The 26676-nt window shown below is 35.8% G+C and overlaps 1 protein-coding gene across 1 annotated transcript in view; it reads right to left on the bottom strand.

Moving 5' to 3' along the window:
* Positions 1 to 10437, bottom strand: part of LOC132557523 (uncharacterized) — a 49060-nt gene extending 38623 nt beyond the window's left edge. Inside the window, exon 1 of the mRNA XM_060222021.1 lies at positions 10212 to 10437. The gene's annotated coding sequence lies outside the window, so the exon portion shown is untranslated. The remainder of the gene's footprint in view (positions 1 to 10211) is intronic.
* Positions 10438 to 26676: the final 16239 nt, after the last annotated feature.

Here is a 26676-nt window from a genome sequence, read left to right as displayed (position 1 = left end):
CTGGCAATGTCATGTCCCCGAGTTTGGTTTAAATATAGTAATTCCGCAGAGCTATAATTCTATAAAGACATTTTGTGATTTATAGTGTTTACTGTAGTACAAAACTGCTTTAATATTTCATGACAGTAGGATAAAGTGATGGTATGTTTTGTGTATTATAATACCACAGTGCGATTGTACCTATTGTGATTTATAAATACAGCGTGTGTCATTTGCACCAGATTTTTATTTTATCTTCAACAAAAGGTGTATACATTGACCATATATAGACTTAAACTGTCCATTCTCAGTCCCAACTGATGTCAACCTTATTCCATTGTACGGATAGAGTTGAAGCGAAGGGAAGTAACTCTGGAAGATCAGAATGAAAACTGCTGATAGACCGATCAAACCCCGTGCGTGTCACTGCCCATAATACGACGCCACTGACAACATCGATATCAATAAGATATCGATACTCATACTTTTTCTATATATAGGTACTGCCGAACAACAATATCGATATGTCTCCTCGATAACACTCCAACACACACACGTGACCTTAGTGTTGTCGTACTGAAAATACACTGTCTATAATTCTATCTCGGGGATGTCAAACATTCCCAGTGGGAAATATATGCAAAACGAACTATGATTGTGTGTTTGCTAAGTTGCCTCGTGAATACTCGAGGTCGTTTTGAGACGAGGTTTCCCTGTCGTCACCCAATAACAAACAGGAAGTCCATCGCATACCATCCAAACAGTGATTCGAGTAAAGTGTTTCTTGCCCAAGGATATGGGACCGATTATCATCTTCCCAAGAAACACAAAACCTAAAGTAGAACAAGAGGTCAAATGGGCCTGCAACGTTCAACTAGTATACATTAGGTAAAAAATGGGGGGAAAATGATATAAAATTGGTATAAAATAAATTGCTTATCTACTCTACTGCTTACAAAGAGGGCATTGTTTGTTCATAAAACATTTTCTGCAAACTTGAAATCATATTCTTTATACATGCCAAAATATAACATTACTTTACCTTTTTTCTTTCCTTTACATCCCCACAAATGTTTAGGCGAACAGCTCTAGTAGAACATGAGAAGTTTAAATTGTATTTTTCAAATGTTGACTATATCAGCTACATTGGATTTCAGACTGATCAAACGTATAACAACACTTAACAAGGGTCACCCAAGAATCGTTTCAAGATATTCGAACCATCATCCAACTAGTGGGGCATGTTGGCCATTTTCTTTTTCTGATCAGTACCAAAATTAAACAGGCACAGCTAGAAATCAAGAAAACATACACATGAAATTTGAGGAAAATATATGCTGTAGTTCTAAAAGTGAGATCCATTAAGTACTTTTCAAGCAATAGCGATTACAATCTTTATTTAAAAAATCCAATATGGCCGCCTGTCAGTCATTTTGTTTTTTTTATCAGTCCCAAAATAAGATTGGCACAACTAGGGACCAAGGGGAACCAACATATGAAATTTGAGAAAAATCCATCCAGTACTTCTCTAGATATAGCGATAACAAAAAATGTTTACAGACAGACAGACGGACGGACGGATAGACGACGGACCACGAACGTAGGGCGATTTAAATAAACTTTCCCTGTACCTCCTTCGTGATCTGTCCCTCATTTTGTACAATCCAATACAAACAAGCTTCGCTTTACCTTTTATCAGATCTTTAATATCTTAAGCGTCATTTTACAGAGAAATATTCGTTTGTAACGGAAAAGTATACGAAGACTATAAGCTAACACGTGCTAAAAATGACTTTCTATTTCGTAATATGATAAAACTCGCGGTCGCCAAAACTAATACACAAAACCTGAAATTATGAGGAAGAAAATTATTCCATTATGTGCTAAGTGGGTTATCTCCCCTACATATCGTATGTTTATTACCAGTAATCGTCAAACTGGTGTTTAGTTTTTAAACTGACAGACGTGGCAAGCAATCTAAATAAACAGCTCTGTTTATGTGCATTATAAGACGCCAGAGGTATAAAACAAAATCTCCTTCTAATCACACCAAAATAAACAGAAACTGAAAGTCTTCACAATGAAAAAAATGTCTCGGATGATATTTCCAATAAAGAGGACTCGTAATCTAGTTAAATGGCTCTCGGATCGTTTGATTTGGGGTTTGTTTATATACACAAATTAGAGCTATAAATGACGTTTTATACCCTTCTTACCGTTCTAGAAGTATCACAACAGAATTTTAGTGTAAGTAAGAAAGTATAGGTGTAATATTTTACTATATCATTTTATGTTAACGTATTTTATGTATAAAATACACAGTGAGATGGAGTGCAATATTTATCGAGTCTTTCCCCATTAAGGTGAACTTTATATCAAAAGGAAATACGTTGTACCGACTTTAAAGTGGAAATACATTGAGATCCGTTGCAAGAAGATTTCAGAGTAAAATGAGAAACGAAGAAAAATTAAAGTACAGTCTAACCTGTCATAACGGCCACCTTAGTTAGACGGCCACCTGCTTATAACGGCCGTTTTCAGACCCTCCCAATCGTTTTTTGCTCATTAATGATACCTTATTTAACGGCAACCTTTCTAACGCGGCCAGCGGCCATCCTTTTCGTCCCCAATGGATAACGAAGGCAAATCCTTGTCACGAGCACCAAGTATGTTACAGAGTAATCTAGTGACCTTTGATCTCTAGCTGGACACTACATTCATTATAGGACGAGACGCGAAATATTGATAGTAATGAGACTATATAACGAGACTCTCAGTACAGTAAGAAAATAAGTTTCGACACATTACTTAATATCTTTGGACACTGCATGTTTAACGATCGTCTTTCTTGTAGAATGGCAGACGAGGGACAAGACGATGAAGTTCTACTTCATAATATTAACAAGCTGTATTAGATCAAAGGTTTGCAGAAGAGCGACTTTAAAGTACAAACAGTGACAAACGACGGATATTCAAACGAGGGATAATGCTATGATTTGTTACCATTATGTCATCCTAAAGATTGTCAGGATTAATCAGAAAATACAATGTTGACTTAACTGTCGCAAGAGTTCAGCGAACATCGTTGAAAAGTCAAATTTCAGTAAGTCGGACACTCACCCGGCACCGAAGTTGGACACTGATCTCCGTGAATTGGCTTAGAAAAAAACACCTTACTATCACATGTACACGATTCAACTTCGTTAGAATGGTGATTAACTTATTTACCAGTTGCTTCTATTCTTTACCTCATCTTGTCAAACAATACGGCACAACAACCAACACTTAGACTATTTCCGGTACCGGAGGTTTGATACTTTGTTTTATAAAATAACTATTAAGTATCTACTATGTTCTGATGAAAACAATTTACATATTTAATTTGTGGATGGTTCTGATTGCGTCACAACACTTTCGCGCCTGCGCAATGTACTGCATACAAATATGTTGCTTCAAGCAGTTTTTTCATGCATTTCAGTACCTGTTTGTTGTATATATACGTGTGCGATAAATGTGATTTCTGTAAAGCAAATATAAGAGATTGGTCGTTTTAATTTCTACTACTCAATGTATATTCCGTGTTGTAATGAATTAATAAAGTCAAATACACAGAAGCCCCTTTGTAAGACAAACTGGATTTTTCATTTAAAACAGGAAGTATATAGATTGGGATTTGATGATGTGGGCACAGATGGTACCATATCAAAGATAGATTTTATTATTGTATAAACAACGGATGCACGATATATTTATTAAAGAATAAAGAAATGGATTTGATCATTCGTCAAAGTGTATTATATATAAATATATCGTAGGTCAGTTTCATACACAATCCTATGTTAACAAGCCCTAACTTTAAAGATAAAAATTACTATTTCTAAATACGGGTTAAAAGCGCATTCACTAAGTGTTGAGACCGGAACTCTTGAAACTCTGCGTAATTTTGGTAGGTATCTAATACACTCTACGGCCAAGAGAAAGTTATTATTGCATACACGAGTTACTAAATATATCTTTTATGGTTGGATGTAATATGAATATAAAATTAATACTTGGTCGTATATTGATTTCTTAACTCTTTTCATAAAGTTGTGAGGTAAAATAGTGCACATCAATTTCTATATTGTTACAAATAGAGTATTGTTGACTTATGGATTTCATTAGCCCGCTTCCTGTTGAGCTTGCTTGTTATACATTTTTCATGATGACGTCATAATGTTTTGAGTAGTGGGTTCTATCTAATTCATGGATTTTGTAATGTTTTCAGCCATGTATTTAATTAATATGAAATCCTGTACGCTATTGCATACGGGATATGGTGAATTGAATTTTCGTTTTCAGAAATTCCTCACGTGAGGAAAGTGCTATACTTAGACCGTCTAGTTTTAATTAATCAGGAAAAGTCAATGAAAATAACTCTCAAAGGAAATCGAACATCCAAAAGTTTGCCACTTGTCCGAAATAACTCATTGAAAGTTTCTTTAAACTTAAAATACGTATGCCCAAATTCACAAATTGATGACGTCATCGATACATTACGTACTTCGTAGGTGAAACACATGGAAATAAACTAGAAACTTGTAAGTAGAAAATGATGAGTTTGACCCCCAAATGATCCAAAATTTCGTCGTATTCAACAAGCAACCCTTTACTAAAATTCTAGCCCAAATGTGCGAGTACCGACATATTTCCTTCATTACATCACTGTATATCACCAGCCATTAATTCAAATGTCAAAAGCGGCATTCAAGACGGACTAGAACTAATTTTATAAAAAACTTAATTGAATAATTCCACTTGATTCATGGTAATGCTTAATACTCACGTGTTAATCTTATATTAAGTCATAAAATGCAAACCTCTTTCATCAATGTTCCTGCATTTCTGTGATTAAATGACCTTTTTTCGTACGAAACAACCGCACACAATGAACTCGTCAAGATGTCTAAGTCACGACGGAAAAGTTAATTTCTGTGTTACTTTGAGCATGTTAAAGCCATATCGCCTGACATTTGCTATGATCAAATTGAACACGATACCTGTAATTACCTTTGTTGACAGGTAAATACGCTGTCGCTTACTGACAGAATAATATACCGATATAGGGCCATGTATTTTACTTCAGTGTGTATTAATTGGTAGTGAATAGGTTCAAATAAATCATCCAGTTTACCATAAATGACTTAAAAATATTAGGTCACGTTCGCGAACAATAGATATTATTTAATCTCGATTGATTTCGTTTTAATAATAAAATTAGGTTTGGAATGCACATTAAAATCTCTCCAGCATATATTGTGGTAATATTAGTCCGAACTTTGAAGTGTTTTTCAATGCAAATTTCTGATCGATCATGGCGAAAAGTGAATCTGTAGACTGTTATCGCGTGTAAATGTTGGAAAATATTTCAATTTACATGTTAAAGTACTTGCTTTTTACCTGGAAAATCACTAAGCAAAAGCTGCAAGTATCGTTCCCGAAAATAATTTCCGAAAACTGAATTCCGGATAAATGAGAGTTTACGGATTCGTTATGAAAGGATAAAATTAGGTCTAAATACAACGCCCGTTTGAGAAATCTTAACTTGGCTCAATCTTTCGTAAAACTGAAATTCTGCAAAAATGTTTCGAACAGTAATATCAAGTTATTTAAAATCAAATCAGTCCCACCATTTTCTATCAATGGCCATCTCTATTGTTTGTTTGTTTTCTGTTTTTTGTCAAATTTAAGATAATTTTTATATGTCGTTATTTGCTATTATAGACATTTTATTACATGTATCATGAAAATTTATAAACTTATACAACATTTGCAAGGAAAACTTTTATTGAGGAAAGTTAATGATAATTCCTGATCGATGAGAAAGATAAACATAAACAGATGGTATGTGAAAGAATAATTAATCTTCATAGGATATTTCGATGTTTGGTGGGTGAATGAATTCGAGATCGCGGGTCGCTGCAAATACTGGCATTAAAAAGATCAATTTCGGAACTAATATATCAATTATATCAAAAACAAAAACAAAATCGCAAAACAAAAGAAAGAGATCCCGGAGGAATCTTGGTCATCACCATTGTTTGTTCTTTATTTCTTCCTTAAAGACTGGATGTTCCATTCTTTCATATTGTTTCCTCTGTTGTTGCTTTTAGTTATATGAAACTCAAAAATTCCTCTTTAATAAATGTGAATAATAATCTTTAACTTTCAAATCCAAAATGGTCTTCTGTCGGTCATTTTGGATTTGAAATTTAAAGTGAATATATATCTCAAGAAATTGCGATGAAAATTTAAGACTGTCAAAAATCAAGATGACCGCCTGAATTGAACAGACCATCAAACGATGATGGCGGGCTACAAATACAATACGGCCAACTGCCAGTAATTTTTGCTAATCAGTCTCAAAACAAAAGAAGACAAATAGGGATCAATGGGAACAAACCTATGAAAAATCGCAAACTCTCATTTTCAAATTCAAGATGGCCGTCTGTCAGTCATTTCGTTTTTCTGATTAATCCAAAAATCGAAAAAATTTTCTGACTAATTCTAAAACTGACAGAGTACAACTAGGGACCAAGAGCAACATACATTTGGAATTTGAGAAGGATCTACCCAGTAGTTCTCCAGAAATAGCGATAACAAGAATGGTTTAAGGACGGACGGCAGACGAAGGACGATTTGGGGCTATCGATCTGGCATCGTGATAAATGTCACTCATTTACTTAGTAATACACACAACAAGTGATAAACGTACTTAATTAGTAGGTCTTATCATAATATATAATTTGTAACAAGACAATTGCAGTCGGAGAATGACATTCAGTATCATCGGCTATTTTCGGTTTCGCCGAAGGCTCTTAGTAAATTCAATACACAACGCGATAAAAAACCATTAACGTTACCTTGATGAAATATTCACTCGATCGTCATAGCAACTAGGCGCAAATCTCTAGTCAAAGTATATGGACCGCGAGCCCAATGGGGCGGGAAGGCGAAACGGGGATGGGGGGGAATCTCAAAGCTTGAATCACAATCTGAGTTTATGTTGGGTCATGTGACAAGGGAGTGTCGAACCAGTAAAACTTATGTTCCTATGTGTTATGATATATAGACTATGAGCCTGAAACTATATACAAGTGCAGTGCGCCCTTGTTCTTGTCCAAGTACACAACCAGGATATCAAAAATCCTGATGCGTGATCCGAAGTTTGTAAGAAACACAAACTATCTTACGCAAGGACCGGAATATACACTTAGGATATTCAACTATAGTTTAACTGACGGAACGACAACTGGAGGCGACTAATGTGAATCCTTCAGCTGGCGACAGAGTGAAAAATATCAGCTGTATCATTACAACACTTGGCTTCAATCTTTCATTTCCTTTCACATTATGATGTCATTCTGAATGCTACATGTATGATCACTTCCATCACATAAATAACCAGCGTGAAGTGCACTACACCATACAGTGTACGAGATGTAGTGGTATGTAGTGTGACGAAATGGCGAAATGATAAAAGTGAAAAAAGTCGAACTGGTGTTCTTTCACACGTACTTGATGTGGCAAAAATCAAAGACGACAAGGCATTTATAAGAGAGCGTTGCCTTGAATAATATTGTGTACATGCATTACAATGGCTACCATCCTTCGTTAATATTTCTACCCGAGTATGAATCATTTCCAGTTACCACTCACTTGGTATTCATCACTTTTCATAAATGAACGAACATTTCATATTAATTCAAAGTCTTGGCTAATCAATTGTATTAATAAGCATTGATCCCAGTAACCTTAAACGTTTTTTTTCGCAAACTTTGATGGACTCAATCTCCAAACCAAATAAGTCAAATAATCAAGATTCTGAGATTCTTTGTTGATCAGAAGAATTCGTTTGAAGGTTTAGTCAATTTAATATCTGTGACTTTGAACGTAGGTCAAGGTAATTTTGCGCAAACTTTGTCAGGCTTTATCTCGGGAACTTACCGGTATCAAGAGTTTTGGCCTGTCAGTTAATCGTAGAAGCCGTTTTAATGTTTCAACAAATTTGACTTTGAATACAAGTCAATGTCATTTCTTTTCGCAAATCTTTGGCTTAATTCAAGTAACCTTCCAGCCAAAAATCAAGATTCTATGCCTTTTGGTCGAGTCGTTTTAACAAACAAAATGACGTATGATTGGCGGATGACAGGCGTAAACTTTAGCCCCTCCTAAGGGGTAATGTGAGACCATGATCGAGGTCATCACATTCACAATTTCAGTAAAGCTTCTTCAATCCATGATCTACCATATCGGGGTCTTGAGTAAATGTCTGAAATTTCAGTCATTTTGACCCATTCTTGGCCCCGCCCATCAAGACCCTAAATGTTAAGCCGAGGGTCAATATGTGCATTCCATTTAACAGTTATCCTATATTGATGTTTCTAACCAGGTTTTCAATAATTTCCAATGAAAATTCCACAAATATAATTTTCCAATATAGATCATGATACAATTTGTCTCTCCTAAGTATAAAATTTGAGACCCTGGGATCATAAAACTGACAATATCGGTAAAGCGTCGAAGACTCTTCCATCAATAAAAAGTGTTGGGTTCTAACATATCGTGGTCTTGAGAAGAAGTGTATTGGAAAAACTGTGTCAAGTTTACCCCCCTTGGTTCCGCCCGTCGGGCCCTTAGGGTCGGGGAGCATATACTTCACAACTTTGGTTCCCCTTTGCCAATAGAATGTTTCTGCTAAATTTTGACGGAAAACGGACGACACCGGACAAAAGACGAAATGTTACTTGTGACTTGGGTCACCTAAAAAGACTGGGAAGAAAAGATACCATGAACTCAAAGTTAGTCGTCTAGATAGCAAAAATTAAATTTACTCGTAAACGGCTCATCACTACCTATGAATATCAAAGAGTTATTCGCGCTAGTGACTTCCAAGTAAGCGTCTTTGTGAAACGGAATGAACCCGAGACACATTCCGCTCCCCTCACAAATCCGTCGCTATAGGAACATGACTGTTACAAGTTAACACGAAAACCTCCCTACAGACGGAACGATGACTTTGAACAACGATGGAATGATTTGTAAAGACTCCGACAGAATCTGTTAACTTGTGATATTCTGAATCACAACGAACTTTACATTCCGAAAACGATAAACGATGACTGCAATGTCGGTATTTTCCTGATGACTACTACGCCATGCCTAAATGTACCAGTGTATGAGAACACTTACTTAATTTTACACAAAATTTAAATTGAAGTCTGATATCTAATTATGCTGGTTAAAAATCACGATGACATGTAGATTAAGACTTCACGAAGTCTCTTATTCTACCCGACGTTAGAAATTTCCGTCAAAATGTTTTGGTTTGGTGTAGGAGTCAAATTACACTGGGGCTAAATCACCCACGTGATTACGGTGCGACTGATATATATTCCAATGCAATTGTCCATTTTTAAATCCATTCTACCAACAGTATAATCAACCCTCGCCACCCCCATCTGACAAATAGGATGTCAGAGTTTGTGTTAACATGAATGTTGACACGTGACAACTTTACTGGTCGTGATCTATACATTTACTAGGACCAGCTAACATCTAGGGACACAATAAGAGGAGTTTTCAAACAATACGAGGGCTGTCGAAATTATTTATCTGTTTCAATCAAAACTGACATTACCACTTAAACAAAACGTGATAGTATTTACTGCGAGACGTGTTGATATTAAAGGGAGATAAATCTAAAAGCTGAGGATCACAGGGGGTCGGTTCCTTGTTTATGAGTCATATATATCGCTATTCTTTTTTCCTATAATTTCGGTAACCTGGATTTTACAAGGTTTAAGACAGTATCAGACATCAGTCTAAAAGTGGAGTTTTATTTATCAATTACATGTCATATAGGATACAATAAACACGAAGCCCTTGTGTCGAGGATACATACCTCCTAGTGTCAGGTAACATTAATAACTTGTCTTTGTTGCTGATTATATAGCTTTCAATATAGACCAATCAATTTTTAGCCATATGTCAGTTATCATCATACCGACTGTGTGCGTCTTGGTGATGGTACTGTGTGTGTACATCACGTGTCACAGGTAGGGACTCTAACTTGTAAATCGTTCACCACAAGTTTATTACTGTTGTGACCATAAACATTAAGATCACAATAAAAACAGGCGGAAATTAAACAAAGTCCTGAAATAGTGACGAAAATATGATTTGGGACTTACCTGGATAAAGTCCGTGTCCAACGCTTGTCGACTTAGTCACAGGCAAGCTGAAGTACGGTGATGAAGAAAATATTAATTTCTGGAAACACCCAAAAAGTCAGTCTTCTCCAGGTTATCTACACTAAGTCAACATGACGAGTACTATTCTATCACACGCGCACACACACGTCCATTCCCTAATAAACGTTAGTTAGGCCAGGGCGCACATGCAGTGTGAAATGAAGATCGCTACCCTGTGCAGTCGTTGCCTGTGTAAACACAGTGTCCTCGACAGATGGTTAGGAGTAGATTGAGTCGCCGAAGCACACACACACACAGCAGTCGAACGCTACAGCGTACAAATAGTTATATACTTTATGAAGCCCTCTCGAGATATCTCCCGCCTAATGGTTTACAGGTGTGCCTGATTAACACACGTGAAGAATCCGTTTGTTTACATGTATACGAAGACAACCTCATTTCTCTACAAAATGTATTATTCATTAACGAAGCAATTGGAAGCAGTCCGTTCAGTCGCCAGGATAGTTAGGAGATCGGCATTTATTAGCTACTGCCATTATGACGGAAAAGAATGCGTTTCAGAAATTTGACGTTTCGTTCGATCTGTTATAGTTTTAAGCAGATGAAATCTTGGATGTTGGAAAAAATCGTCATATTTTTGACATGTCTACAACGAAAGGTGTTGGGAGTATATTAAATCGTATGTTATATACTGGATTACAAGTAGAAACGTTTCCAGACAGACAAATAATCGGGATTGTTTTGAATGACCGAGGTTTACAAGAATTGTATGTGAACCTGATGAAAAACGAGAGACGTTCTGATGGTTGGATGTCTGTGTATATGTACTGTATTTCAGTCACAATGTCGAACGACTGGTGATAGTACCAGGGTGAATTCTGACCGCCAAAATGGAACTTTTTCCGTATACGTAATGCAGCATGTCTAATACCTAAGTCTGCTTGTTTAGATATAACCGGATATGTTGCCGTCAGTCAGATATGAAATATAATGTCCATTTCAATCATTCACAATAACAATATTTAACTTCGAAAGAGAGATGACAAATTCTGAGTGTAGAGGAAATTCGGGAATCTTTCAGAGAATATGCTGGCGAGTAAAGATTGACCCGTAGATAAAATCGTCCATACAATATTTTAGGTCTATGAATAATCATGACTGTCGTGTATTTTATACTTTATATGAAAGACAGGAGATAAAACAAACTGATATTATCAATGTAACAAATGATAGAGTGAGATTGTTGTGTAAGCGTACGATGACAATCGTTAACAGAATATTTACCGCGGAAATTGGATTTTTCTGTTTTCAGAGACCCGGATGGAAAAGAAGTAAGACAATATTACGAGCATGTTAGCCAAATTTATCAACCATATAAATTTATTGAATAATAGCTGCAAGAAAATGAGAAAATGGTTTGGCGTCATACTGCTATTGTACACCCACAGACGGGCGCGAGATGTGTATGCGGGCTGTATTTCATATAGTTAGCGATTAATGTCGGAAAACGGAGACAAAACAAAAAACAACAAATGAAGCATTTTCATTTCAATCATGTTTTCTTCGTTTTGTCAAATCCTTCTGGTGTTTCTGAAAAGTCGAAACATTTTTGTGTTTTACAGCTTGAGAACTTTAGATAATTTCATTTCAGATTGAAAACTCGACCTATTCATTTTTCGCAAACGTTTATATAAACGATAACAGCAATTATACTGCAAATATTTCTTGTTTGGATTTCAGACATACAGTATACTTAGAATATTGGAGTGACAAGAGAAAGAATATATCCAAAATGCAAGGGTTTTACTTTCATTTTACGTGATCACCATGACCTGTAAGTGAGTCAATGTCTTTCATATGAACAAACTTTACATCCCTTTACTATTAGAATGCCACAGATATAATGTTATCATCCTGGAGTAGGTCTGATTCGTTATCTGTAAGTGTCTTAAGACTAACAACTACATCTGATATCCGTGACACTGGTATCTGAGATCTATTTAAGACATTTCCAAAGTTTATCTGACTGATTTCAATCCAATACACTACAAGCCATTTTCAATCTTCGATCCCATTAAAACCTATGACCTTATAGGTTATTCAAGTGATCGAAACGACATGCTTTATGTATTTCTGACCATTAAGGAAATCAGAAGTTGACATCTCCTACAATTTTGTCCTGGTTAAATGTACATTTACTTGTCCAAGCGATGTTTAGAAGTAGTCTGAATCTAGTTTTCTCGCCTTAAAAGATCAAGACTGATCCTCAACATCTGATAATGTTATGTTATCATTAAAGTTTTGTCATCTATGTTAGCCTGCTACTGTACAGCCGACGTGGTGGGTCACTGTAAGGAGCCGTTCCTGTTCAATTAAAATAGAGAAGGGAAAAGAAAACAAAACAATTCCTGGAGTTATTCTTTACATTTAGGCATGTTTTTATTCTGTCGATGTAATATATTTTTGGTCGCTGCCTTTCAAAAATTTGTATTCAGGTCACACATTTTTTCCGGTCTCCTGGATCCGATATTGGTAATTGCTGTAAAGTAGATAAAATTTGATTTCAATAAAAAACACAAGTATATACGGTACCATTACTGCCTCCCGTTACAGTAACATAGACATATCAGTGACAACATTTACCCTCGATATCACAGTATAACGGTACCGCCATTAACAGCGTGTAACCAATGTGTCACACTAATGCTTTACACATGTAAACAGCGCGTGCTACAAATACTAGTCGACACTTTATGACAAAAAGATACAGTGACGTCACCTTTAACGTTCGGAGCAAAACTCGTTACCTTAGTAACCTATAAGTGCATACTGTGAAAACAATCAGTCGGATGCAGCTCGAGTTTCTGGTTCAAACAATTACAAGAAAAATGTACTCATTCAGCAGTAGAATGATCAAAGTACTAAGAAAACAGAGAAGTATAGAACTAATTATGTTCTCTTACAAACACAGTGCTCTCAGACTTCACATCAACCTTGGAGGTTTAACAGCTAAATGCCACTGTAACAACCAGCGTCTGTCAAAACAGAAATACTTGATGTACAACATTTTCGTTGGAGTTGGCAACAGTTCAAAATGTATTATCAATTATTATATATCTTACTGTTAAATTCACTAACGTAAGTTCGATGTATGTCCTTGAAACTTTGAAGTCCAAAAATATTATTGAAGTTAAAACGTATTCGTAGGAATAAAAGACAATTACTTTGGGGGCAATAACACGACGTGCCTCCCGCATGTTGTTCAGTGAGGGAGTCATCAGCTATTACATGGGAACTCGCATCAAAATGAACTTAGCTGTTCCCAGAAAGATAAACCATCAACATGGCTCGAATAATTTCTATATCAATCTTTAAACAAGTCATGATTGACTTGTCAGTGTCAGAGAATTATCAATCTTCGAATAATTCTGATCGGGTAATATTGCCATATTTTATTGTCAGCATATTGTTTTATCTTTTATCATTTTGGTTAGGTTATTTATGGTAATCTGTCGGCCTCTCGCAATGTGTAATGACATCGTTATGCAATTAAAGATATATTTCTATGATATGTTTGTAAAACAATTTTTTGTAAAACGATTCACTGAAAAGTCGGGGGAATGTTTTATTCTGGTCATTCGATCCAACACAGTTTCTACACGGCACTGTAAGTCATCGATTACAATTCGCAAACACCAAACGTAATAGAATAGGTTAAAATTGTATACATCTAAATAATCATAGGCTTTTTGTCCATTTCCATGGTTACACTTGACGCTTCTTGGAATCCGCAATGAAAGTTTTGAGAGGAAAGCTTGTTGAGCGGGATATGGTTTCCGATGCCGTCGAATCCGAGGCTACTGGACATGACTGGGAGGGCAGCTACAAGTATAAATGTATGACGCTATTTTTCTCAAATATATAGACATTTAGTCACGAGTCAATCACAATTACCATGGTGACATGAACAGATTCACGTGCCATAGTATAATTATCTCCCCTTCCTAAAGACACCAGAAAAAAACTAGTTAGTCACCAAAAAGACAATAAATACAAATTGTCGTAAAATTAATTTCCCCGAGAATAATGTACATCACGTGTTGGTTTACAGGGAGGGAGAAACTATGTGGTTATAAATCACACCTTTTTCACACACAAACATCATCAGTGTGCCGCTAGCGCTCCAGTGACAAGTCAATTTTTCTGCATCAGGAAAAAATGAGGAGAACTTTGTCAGAATGGCGGGTTGTATTAAGACCTGTCATTCCTGTGATGTATGGGGCTAGAAGGTGTGTGTATATTTCCAAACTGATAGCAGACGTGGTAAGCAATGACTAAACCGTCTGTAGGACATGTACATGGTAATTATGTTTACACTGTCACAGACTGGAAGACAGGATGTAAGTAGTGTTTCTGTAGCGACAGCTGACAGAGCCCGGATGTTGACGATTCTGTCATTATCTGCTCAAGTATCTCAATATTTCCATTGATATTTTTTTCGTTAAACACGAAGAGTACCTGTTATGATAAAACAAATAAAAATAAGAAAAATCATGAAAATAAATTTCGGTAAACCAACCCTACTCTGTAGATATTCAGCGTTTTTTTTTCAAAATTACTTGTAAATAACGTAAGCTATCTTTCCTGTGTAAATTATATTCATATTACAACATTTCATCACTTTTTCACACAGCTGTAGTTGCTGACACATATCTGTACCAAATAACCCTCCTTAAATGTTATACATATATATACCCATACTCTCACACAAATAACCCTCCTTAAATGTTATACATATATATACCCCACTCTCACAGAAATAACCCTCCTTATATATTGTACATATATATACCCCACTCTCACACAAATAACCCTCCTTATATATTATACATATATATACTCCACTCTCACAGAAATAACCCTCCTTATATATTATATATATGTATATACCCCACCGTCACACAAATAACCCTCCTAATGTATTATACATATATATACCCATACTCACACACAAATAACCCTCCTTATATATTATACATATATATACCCAACTCTCACACAAATAACCCTCCTAATATATTATACATATATATACCCATACTCTCACACAAATAACTCTCCTCATATATTATACATATATATACCCCACTCTCACAGAAATAACCCTCCTTATATATTATACATATATATACCCCACTCTCACACAAATAACCCTCCTTATATATTATACATATATATACCCCACTCTCACAGAAATAACCCTCCTTATATATTATACATATATATACCCCACTCTCACAGAAATAACCCTCCTTATATATTATATATATGTATATACCCCACCGTCACACAAATAACCCTCCTAATGTATTATACATATATATACCCATACTCTCACACAAATAACTCTCCTCATATATTATACATATATATACCCCACTCTCACACAAATAACCCTCCTTATATATTATACCACTCTCACAGAAATAACCCTCCTTATATATTATATATATGTATATACCCCACCGTCACACAAATAACCCTCCTAATGTATTATACATATATATACCCATACTCTCACACAAATAACTCTCCTCATATATTATACATATATATACCCCACTCTCACACAAATAACCCTCCTTATATATTATACATATATATACCCCACTCTCACACAAATAACCCTCATTATATATTATACATATATATACCCATACTCACACACAAATAACCCTCCTAATATATTATACATATATATACCCCACTCTCACACAAATAACCCTCTTTATATATTATACATATATATAACCCACTCTCACACAAATAACCCTCCTTATATATTGTACATATATGTACCCCACTCTCACACAAATAACCCTGCTTTTATATTATACATATATGTACCCCAATCTCACACAAATAACCCTCCTTATATATTATACATATATATATACCCCACCGTCACACAAATAACCCTCCTTATTTATTATACATATATATACCCCACTCTCACACAAATAACCCTCATTATATATTATACATATATATACCCATACTCACACACAAATAACCCTCCTTATATATTATACATATATATACCCCACTCTCACAGAAATAACCCTCCTTATATATTATATATATGTATATACCCCACCGTCACACAAATAACCCTCCTAATATATTATACATATATATACCCCACTCTCACACAAATAACCCTCTTTATATATTATACATATATATAACCCACTCTCACACAAATAACCCTCCTTATATATTGTACATATATGTACCCCTCTCTCACACAAATAACCCTCCTTTTATATTATACATATATGTACCCCACTCTCACACAAATAACCCTCCTTATATATTATACATATATATACCCCACTCTCACACAAATAATCCTCATTATATATTATACATATATATAACCCACTCTCACACAAATAGCCCTTCAAAATACATATATTTGAGACAAACTTGTACACCTATGAACCCCAGCATCCCTACATACATGTACACTTAACGAAATTCACAACCCAACTTTTCTCATGCATACACATAGCGTGTACGTTTTCCTCCACAGACACTAAAGTCTCCTATAGATACCCTGGCTCCGGTCTCACAAACGTCGCCTTTTGCTTTATTTCGTGACATGACAGCAATAAAATGAAGTTACATCAGTGCCTACACGCAGGCAGAAATGTTAGAGACAACGTTAACATGCTCTTTTGATTCAGCCTGATATAGGTCGTATCTTTCAATTTTTTTTTAATTCCCACTAGGAAGCATGATCAAACGAGGCGTTTTCTAGGGATTTAACTTAGACTTTAACTTCCACGACTTCAATCCCTGAGGTCCGTATCAAGGACCTAACACAGATCCTCAACCTTCAGTGTGAGTATTAGGGACCTAACACAGATCCTCAACCTTCATTGTGAGTATTAGGGACCTAACAAAGATCCTCAACCTTCATTGTGAGTATTAGGGACCTAACACAGATCTACAACCTTCAGTGTGAGTATTAGGGACCTAACAAAGATCCTCAACCTTCATTGTGAGTATTAGGGACCTAACATAAACCCTCAACCCTCCAAGGTTTGTATCAACAACCTTACACAAACCCTCGACCTCTTAGGTCCGCATCAAGAATGTAATACAGATCCTCAGTCCCAATGGCCCGTATCAATAACCTAACACAGATCCTTAACCACTAATGTGAGTATTAGGGACCTAACACAGTCCTTAACCACTAATGTGAGTATAAGGGGCCATACACAGATCCTTAACCACTAATTTGAGTATTAGGGACCTAACACAGATCCTCAATCTTCAGTGTGAGTATTAGGGACCTAACACAGATCCTCAACCTTCAGTGTGAATACTAGGGACCTAACACAGATCTACAACCTTCAGTGTGAGTATTAGGGACCTAACACAGATCTACAACCTTCAGTGTGAGTATTAGGGACCTAACACAATCCTCAACCTTCATCGTGAGTATTAGGGACCTAACACAGATCCTCAACCTTCATTGTGAGTATTAGGGACCTAACACAGATCCTCAACCTTCATTGTGAGCATTAGGGACCTAACACAGATCCTTAACCTTGAAGGTCCAAGACTCAAGTGTTAATGTAATTCAACACAATGTAAGTAAACACAACACAAAGTAAGTTAACACAACACACGAAACACTGTGATGATGAGAGTCATAATGAACAGGATCAATACAGTGAAGTGGTCCCTACCGTTTTAGATATTGTATATACCAGAGTTGTCGTTCCTGAAGTCTGAAATGCATTCTGATAGGAATTATATTTTCACTGCCAATGCTGTGATTGATTGGACAGAAACGAGTGAGAAATACAAAACTTATGATTTTCACTGGAGTGAACTTACTGTAAAATGTAGTAAACGCAAAAACAATATTCAAAATGGTGGATACTATTATATGTATAGCTGACGTAAACTATAAGGTTGTGGTTAAGTTGTTATAATTAGATGATAACCGTATTCCTTCTTCGTTTAGTAGTAGTCTACAGACAGAGAACCGTGAGGGTTTGTGATTTGTATGATGACTTGGGTTACGTCCCTTTGACGTACTGTAATACAATTTTTTTATTCTTTCTTCAGTTTCCGGGGAAAATACTTCTTGCCGAACCAAACTTCACCGTTCCCGTCAAGATCTGCTCGTCCATTAAATTGGCTGTCACATAAACATAAACGTGTAGGCCTGAAATTATTTCATTAAAAACAATAGATTGAGACACTAAACGAGATAGGCTTTCGCTGACGTTCTCGACATAACAACCTTCGTCTTCAACGACAGTCGTTCGCAACGCCAATTATCCTCGTTTCCGCTGAAAATAGCACTTCCGGTTATTTACCCCACAGGGAGTTGGCACTATTTCCCAATCCGTACCGGTACGTGAACTATATGTAACTTAATTATTCACAAATAAGGACGATGGACAAGGAATCTGTTCCAAGTCATTTTGGTATACCCTGTGGTGTGTTGGCTACATTTCCTTTGATTATAATACATATTTATTTACGACAAACCGACGGAGACAGAACAAAAAAAAAGATTAATTGTTTTTATTAATCTATTTTATTAGTATCAAATATGTAGTTTTTCCATCTTATATTTAAGCCATTTCCCGATAAAGTTGGACAAAACACACACGCACACGCACACACGCACACACACACACACACACGCACGTATATATGAGAGATAAAAAACTATATATTGCTCAGTGATTTACCATATACATATGTCTACAATGAAGTAGTTATTACTTCTATGTTTTAGTAAAGATTTATGTAAGGAAAGTGAATATCAAATGTTTAATTAAAAAATAGGCCTGTCTGGCATTTCTTATATCAATATTCCTGTGCGTTGTTACTAAGACACACTTTTCCATAAAACAACAGCATGTTAAAACAAAAACACACCTCTCTCTTGTGTCGTCGAGATTATCATTGTTGGAAAGAAAAAAAATACAATGAATTTAACAACGAACACGATGTTACCAATATATTCTCTACATAATGGTCATCAAATGTATATAGAAGTACCCAGTCATTGCTCTAACATCAAAATGTGTGGGGTTAATATGAGTGAAGGGACACTCACTCACATTACGATAAATGCGTTTTTGGAATGTGAAGACATTTTTTATGTCAAGGCGACACCTAGTGAACGCTAATGTCGCGGACACGGGGGAGGCCTAATGACGTAAAATGTCATATTAACGGGACAAAGTTTTCCACTGACCATAATGTATTTTGATGTATATGTACATATTTTATTCCTTATTCTCTTAATGTGTTCATTATCCTTTTTCAGCGGTCATGTGCCGCGCGGACATTTACAACCCTGTCGCCTGCTCGTTAATTGGGCTGTTACAATCGGCGAGGGACGACTAGCGAAATAACGACTGCTCTCCAAACGTGCATTGATGACTCTACCTTCTATCGAGCTATGTTGCATGATGGGAACGTAATTGACGAACGGTGTTTGATTTATCGCGGTGACTTTTAGTGAAAGTGTTTAACAGTGGTTCTTAGTTACCTATTACAAAGAACTTGGAACATCAACTTGACATAAAGTATTGACCTCAGGTGTCTATTAAAATACACAGCACACTTTCTGTTTTTCGCGTGATAGGAAAATACAGAATGTCAAAGTACAATGTATTTTTAATCTCACAGCTTTATTTCTATAAAATAAATTACAAAACACATGGCCTTTTCTATGAACATATCAAGAGATACCAGGGAGGCAAATAATTTCTCAAATCGTAGAAAAATATTCCTACTCCTCGCACCATAACGAAGTATCTCCTGTATCGCTTATACCAAGTAATTTTGTTTTTAAAAAAGAGAAAGTAACTGGAAAAAAGTATAATTGATCTATTAATATAATGTCTAGCCATTACTTAAATATTTTTATTGTGCAATTGGCACTTTAGTTGTCGGAATATACCTGCCACATATATTTTAGCTGTCTTCGACAGTGGCAGAAAAGAGCTGTATTTTAGCACGTGCGGTAATTCGACAGAATTACTCTCTATGAAGTTACTTAAAAATAGAAGTATTTGTTGAAATAAGCGAATTAATACATTGTAATGAACATGTTGATCTATGAAAATTAAGAAAATCGCTGTTATATCAGAGGAAGTTTGGAACTATATTTCCGTGCGGAGCAATTACTTTTGCGTCCGTCATCAGGCAAAATTCAGCGCAATGTCAACGTCAGTTAAACACAGATTGAACAACAAAACTGTTTAAGTTTCAATAGCCAATCAATGTTGCAGGATAGATAGAAGGCATGGTCAGTGTTTTAAGATATACGCTGTAATTTGGTTCGAGACGGAAAGACAAAAGGGTCTCGCTAGTGGCTCGCCACTTTTGTCTCTCTTCACCCTCGCCAAAATACAGCTTATATTTTACGACACTGACCATGTATTCTGTATATATATATATATTAAGAGATCATTATTGATCCTTTCGAACTCTCAAATGTACACCAAGCTGAAGTATGACAGAAAAAACGTCGATAATTTCCGAAAGCTCAATAAATGAAGCTAGCACGGTGATAACATCACACAGGATATTAATAACTTGTTACGTAACAAAGAACGGTATAAACAATAGCGTCACGGCATTAGCGTCATTATTGAAAATATCATAAACCATTGATATCAGTTACGTCTAATCTTGTTCGAAATTGTTTAGGAAATCAAATGACTTTGCTTTCAGTGTCAGCCTTTAAAAACAGTTTAACAAATCATATTCAATTTCCGACTGTACGTCAAAATTTTACGGGAAATCGATTTTTTTGCTACGATTACAACAGAGATCAGAATAAATCTGAATCAAAAGAACGCTTAGCACCTTTTCTCTTTAGTGTCCTGTTTCAAGCGCTCTGCAGACGTTACACCTGCGCATGCCGCGTTGAATATGTAAATAAGTCCATTACCGCTGGGTAATAAACAAACCCCACTATTGTGTCGTGTCAATTAGAGGTTTACATTACCCAATAGTTCGCTCGGCATTATTCTATCATTGTCTATAGCCGGAAATGTCTCCTAAACTCAGTGTTCACGGGAGCAGCGAAGGGTGTAAAATCGTTACGATTCTGTAATATAATACCCGCGAAAGGCGAGCGAGAGGGAGGGGAGGCAGCTCGTTTACCAAAAGTGCATTTGTAATATAATGCATAATTAAATTTATTTGTTAAAGCGTGGAAATTCGGGTATTTTTAAAATCGTTATAGAGCACAGATCATATGTTTGGCCAGGAATTGATGTTTCCGTGGAAATATACGCTGTAAATCATATCAGAAAAAAAAAGGTAAACTTCCAATTTATACAATATACATTTGTTGACATTTCTGCTGTAAATATACAGAACACCGGTTGAAATAAAAAGTATGCCTATCAATCATTTAACTTTTTCGATTTTTTCCCTTTAAGTATACGAAGCTAGTACGTGAAATACGCACTGTCTAACCGTGGATGTATGACTAACAAGGGCCGTCAGAGATGGGTGACGCTCCCCAGATGGAACAAACATGAAGTATGAAAACTAACAAAGGGCAATAAGAGACGTATGATTCTTGTGCATTGCCCTTCTTCTCGTTGAGATTTATCTATCTAGGGAGTTTCATGGTTACATCTTTTATAGTTTTAGTGTAATGCTCCGGACAAAATTTAAGTATGGAAAATAACAAAGGGCAATAACTCTGAAATACTGCAAAAGAGAATAATGGTTCTGGTTCACTGCACTTCTCCTTGTTGCGATTTATCTTCCTATGAAATTTCAAGTTGAGATCAATAAGGGTGAACTAGGCATTGTCTAAAAGGTAAGTACAGTGAGATCAGTAGAATGCATAGTTATTATAATTATGCTTTAACATTTTTTTACCTTTTTGGAAGGGCGTACTGATAACTGAAGAGGTCGTCTTCACGCGATTTTTTTTATAATTGTGATAGAAATATGAGTTTTTACATAATTAAATCATACCATAAAATTGTATTTTTGCTGTTTGTATTTGGTTTCTTTATCATTGTTAGACAATATGCGTTTCAAAATATCCAAAGGATATTCCTAACAAGTTAGGATTTCGTCAGATGCTGTTTTATAAAATTTACACAAACATTTACTTATGATTTTTATTGAAGTCCTACGTCTCCTCAATAAATATATTTGAGTAATTAAATTTTATTGCTTTCATTTCTACATGAATGCTTGAAAAGGATTTAAGATCAGTTTTCTTTCAGGTTCAAAAGTTTACAGTACGATTACCTACCCAGCGGTCCGAAATGTGTTTTCATAACCACTTATAAAATTCCACACATTATCAATTTGGGGAATTACTTTATAATTCGAGTTCATATGACTATTCATTTCATCTGTGGTATTTTTAGTTTGATTTGATAATTACTGTGTGTGCATTTTTCTCACATGAGTACTCAGGAGCACTTCAAACTTTACGAAAACCAAATTTTGATTAACAAAATTCCCTCTTTTTCACCCATCAAGTATGCTTCGTTTTAATGTGAATTCTAAACATTGACTAAATTTGGTATTTGTAAATTACGACCTCAATGCGGTTTTAAAGCTCTCTAAGTTAAACACCTACAGAGGACAGTTGGTCAGTAACCATTAACACCAATATTTATCTGTCTGATCAATGTTTTCTGGTAATACATCCAATATTTACTTAATACGGTTTGAATCGATAGTAAAGAAGTCGGCGGGCTTTTGTGGAAATCATTCAGGTAAGTTTATAAGGATATGACAGCACGGCGACAACAGCTGTTCATAAGTACAAGATATGAAATGAAATGAAATATAGATAAATAAACAAAATAATATGATAAATAAATAAATAAATACAAACAACGATTTAAAGTATTCGTCTACAACTCGTCAGAGATGCTATGGGTCAAAAAATTAAGCCTAGGAGGTGACTGAGGAAAATCTAAAGTGATCGACAGAAATGTCAAAATGTAGTTGGGAAGGTGAACTAGTCCAATAAATCAATAAATTTTGTATTGTTCATATGTCTGATAATTTTAGAACAGCGTCACGTACATGTGTATATATACTGCACCGTGCCGCTGTTCGAACAGTGTCCATCAGCAGTGTCTTCTACCTGCCAAAACTGAACATACTAATTAAACAAAACAATCCAAGATGGCCTCTATTCAACCACTTCCCATCTGTCCCCCAAAACAGACAATTCACAACCAAGGACAAAGTGAAACGAGAAATGACGAGGATAAAATGTACTGGTCAAAATTCGAGATGAACGACAATCGGCCAGGCTTTCTGCGGCCCCAACACTACCAATGTTCTACTAGGGGCCCAGTGCAACTACCTCTCTGGAAATAGTAATAATAACAAGACTGTCGATAGATATGATGAATACTCTCCTGAAACAGTATCAGTGGAGGTCTTTCTTGTCCGTGTATTCGGTCATATCAGTGACATATATCTGTAAAATAGATTAAAACGGAGAGTTTGGAAAGAAAGATGTTTTAACATGGTACATAAATGTGTTTATGACTGACACATACTTGAGCTGAACAAGTAAGAGGATATTTCACTCAGTCTGATACCTAATGTTGATGTCATTGTCTTGTCAGCTATAAGCATTGAATGTTGTTATACTGTACAATGTTCGAGATAATCTAGAGTTTAAAAATTATAGGTTTTGAAACTTAAAAAAAATACAATATGTTGTGATTTTTATTGGCATCAATTTAAAATTACACACCATGGAGAAAAATTTATCAAAGGGCAATAACTATATAATTAATGGTTCGCTGTCACCAAATTTCACCTTATCACTAAGTATTAGTTTAAATACAAGACATGTTATATTCTGGACACGAAATTTGAACAAAGGGCGATAACTCTCTATATAAAAAAAATTGTAGGCCTTGGATTTGGTACGTAGCAAATCACCTACGGTACATACCAAGCTTTATGATCCTTGCATAACAATGGGCAAAGGGGTGATCCGGTCTCGAAAGGACAGACGGATGGACCATGCGGCAATTATATGTTTCTCCAATTATTTTCGGGAAACGTAATCGTTGTTTACTAGAGATTGTCGTTTGGGGCTCGAACGAAGAGCCCACCATTTAAAAAGAGCGTTTGCTATATAATTATATACCATTTGATTGCTAAGCTGGTACTCTTTTAAGGCGATGATAACATATCTTCTTGTTGGCCATTCCTTACCTTTACACAGCTATTACAGACAAGAGTTGTCCTTCTATTTATCTTCACTGTAATGGATATGTTTTCAAGAATGGCCTCGAGTTCCATGTCTTTTGGATTTGTTCCGACACATGTTTGTAATATCTAACACTCTTCTCGTATAGATATTGTTCGTTATCTTAAACACCTTCAGGACGTCTCTTCATCTTTTCTACAGATATCGTTTGTTAACAAATTTGAAATGTCTAACCAAAAATGTATTGGTTCCCTCATATATAACAATATCAGTGAACCCGTGTCTGTTGTCAATAGGTATGCATGGACTGTCGATAATGAGTGTGACACTATATTTTTAGTTTTATATAGAGGAGTTAAATGGTAATATCCCAGCTGTTTTAATACATGTAACAGACTGCTGTACTTAGATAAGAGATGTTTTCTTACCTGACACTGATGTAAAACTTTCATCAACTCTTCTCTGTATTATTGATTTCCAATGATATCAGCGCTAGCAGACATGTAAATAATCTCTTTTCTCTTGGCTATCGTATTTAATGGGTTTTCCTGTGATAAGTAAATAGCACTTTCACCGCGAATCTGAATTCTTAATGTAGAAAACGAGATAGGTGTGAATTAATTGTCATACGAGTTGTGAAATATTTATGCAATTGCCACTACCTGTTTTTAATTAAGAAACACCCCGGCGCAGGTGAAACACTAATTAAGGTAATAAAAACACCTCTCAATCATGTCAGGTAACCGACAATATGGAAGATGGATTTTGCCGATGAAATTGGGTTCAGTCTGAAAGGGATAATTGTTTACTTTGGTCATTCTTGTATCTGTGAATTGTCCATACCTCAGTTATCCTAACCCTGACCGCAAGCTTAACGTCCGGTCAGAAGTTAAGAGACAGGACATGGTAATGATACTCTGTACCACTCAAGCTAAGCACCCGTTGCATTAAAATGGGTCAGAGCTATATACAAACATATATGTACATTCTAGTATGGTCCAACATAAGATCATATGAAATGAGGCCCTCAGTCCAGTTATAACCTACAGAGAAGGCCATCTTCCCCATCGAAGTCCAAGGGTTTCATTGTCGAGATATTATCTCCTTTTAAAACACGTTTGTCGGAAACGGACACTTGTAATTAAAAAATGGAGTGAACCTACCTACATTTCTAGTACTATCGGATTAGTTTTCAAAACTTTGGTCTCATTCTAAACACACACCGCCTTTGATCCTACTCCTTACACTTACCACTTTCTTATCAGACCTTCAGGAACACCAGATCTTCAAGACCAGATATGTCCTTGAAACAGATCTCTTAATACCCAACGTCAAATAACATTGTACAGGCCCTTTTGGTAGATCCCTCTCTTCAAACCATATCTACAACGTTCCTTGGAATGGAGTCTCTTATGACACTGGTCCCAGCTATCCGATTATTGGCCGTTATAAAGACACTAAAAAGGCGCCTTTGTCACAGATCTATCCCAGAGAGATAGACATCAAAGCCCTGCAGTAATTTACGGACCTTGATTCAGCTCGGGCCTAGCTCTATGACTTACACCAAGGACCAAAACGCTCCAGCTCCGGCCTTTCCTCATTCCTCACAACGAATTGGTCTTAAATGGAGAAACAATTCTTCAGCAATGGTGTTTTTTCAATTCATGACACCAAAGGTCATAATTCTTTTAAGACAGGTTGGTAATTTGTTCCACGCTATCATCAAATATTACGAAAACTTACGATTTTAATCAAATTTTACAAAACTCCTTAAGTTTTTTTTAAAAATTAAAAGACCAAACCCTTGAAAAAAAGTCGACTGGAGCTAAATAACAACCCTGTCAGTATTTTGTCAATAAAAAAACTACATATACATTTACAATTTTATGTCTTCATCCGCCACGGTGTGAATTATCACAAAAAGGGATAAGAAAATACCAACATGTCAACAAAATCATAATCCAAACTCAAATTCAATAAAACATTTAAAGCAAATAACAAACAAAAGAAACATTTACACGGATATTCCTGAAAAAAGTACCACAAAGACCAGGTGTTTCAGAAGAATAAGGTCTTTTGCTGCATTGACGATATCGCCACGAAAATCTTGGCAAATCCAAGTAAGTAATGTCAGGTTCTCCAAATCATGACAGAGTGACAACACTACAAACTCCT

The sequence above is a fragment of the Ylistrum balloti genome, unplaced genomic scaffold (assembly GCF_031769215.1).
Source record: "Ylistrum balloti isolate Yb309-2 unplaced genomic scaffold, AGI_CSIRO_Ybal_v1 Utg369656, whole genome shotgun sequence".
Classification (NCBI taxonomy): Eukaryota; Metazoa; Mollusca; class Bivalvia; order Pectinida; family Pectinidae; genus Ylistrum; species Ylistrum balloti.
This window is presented reverse-complemented; position numbering and strand designations above follow the sequence as displayed.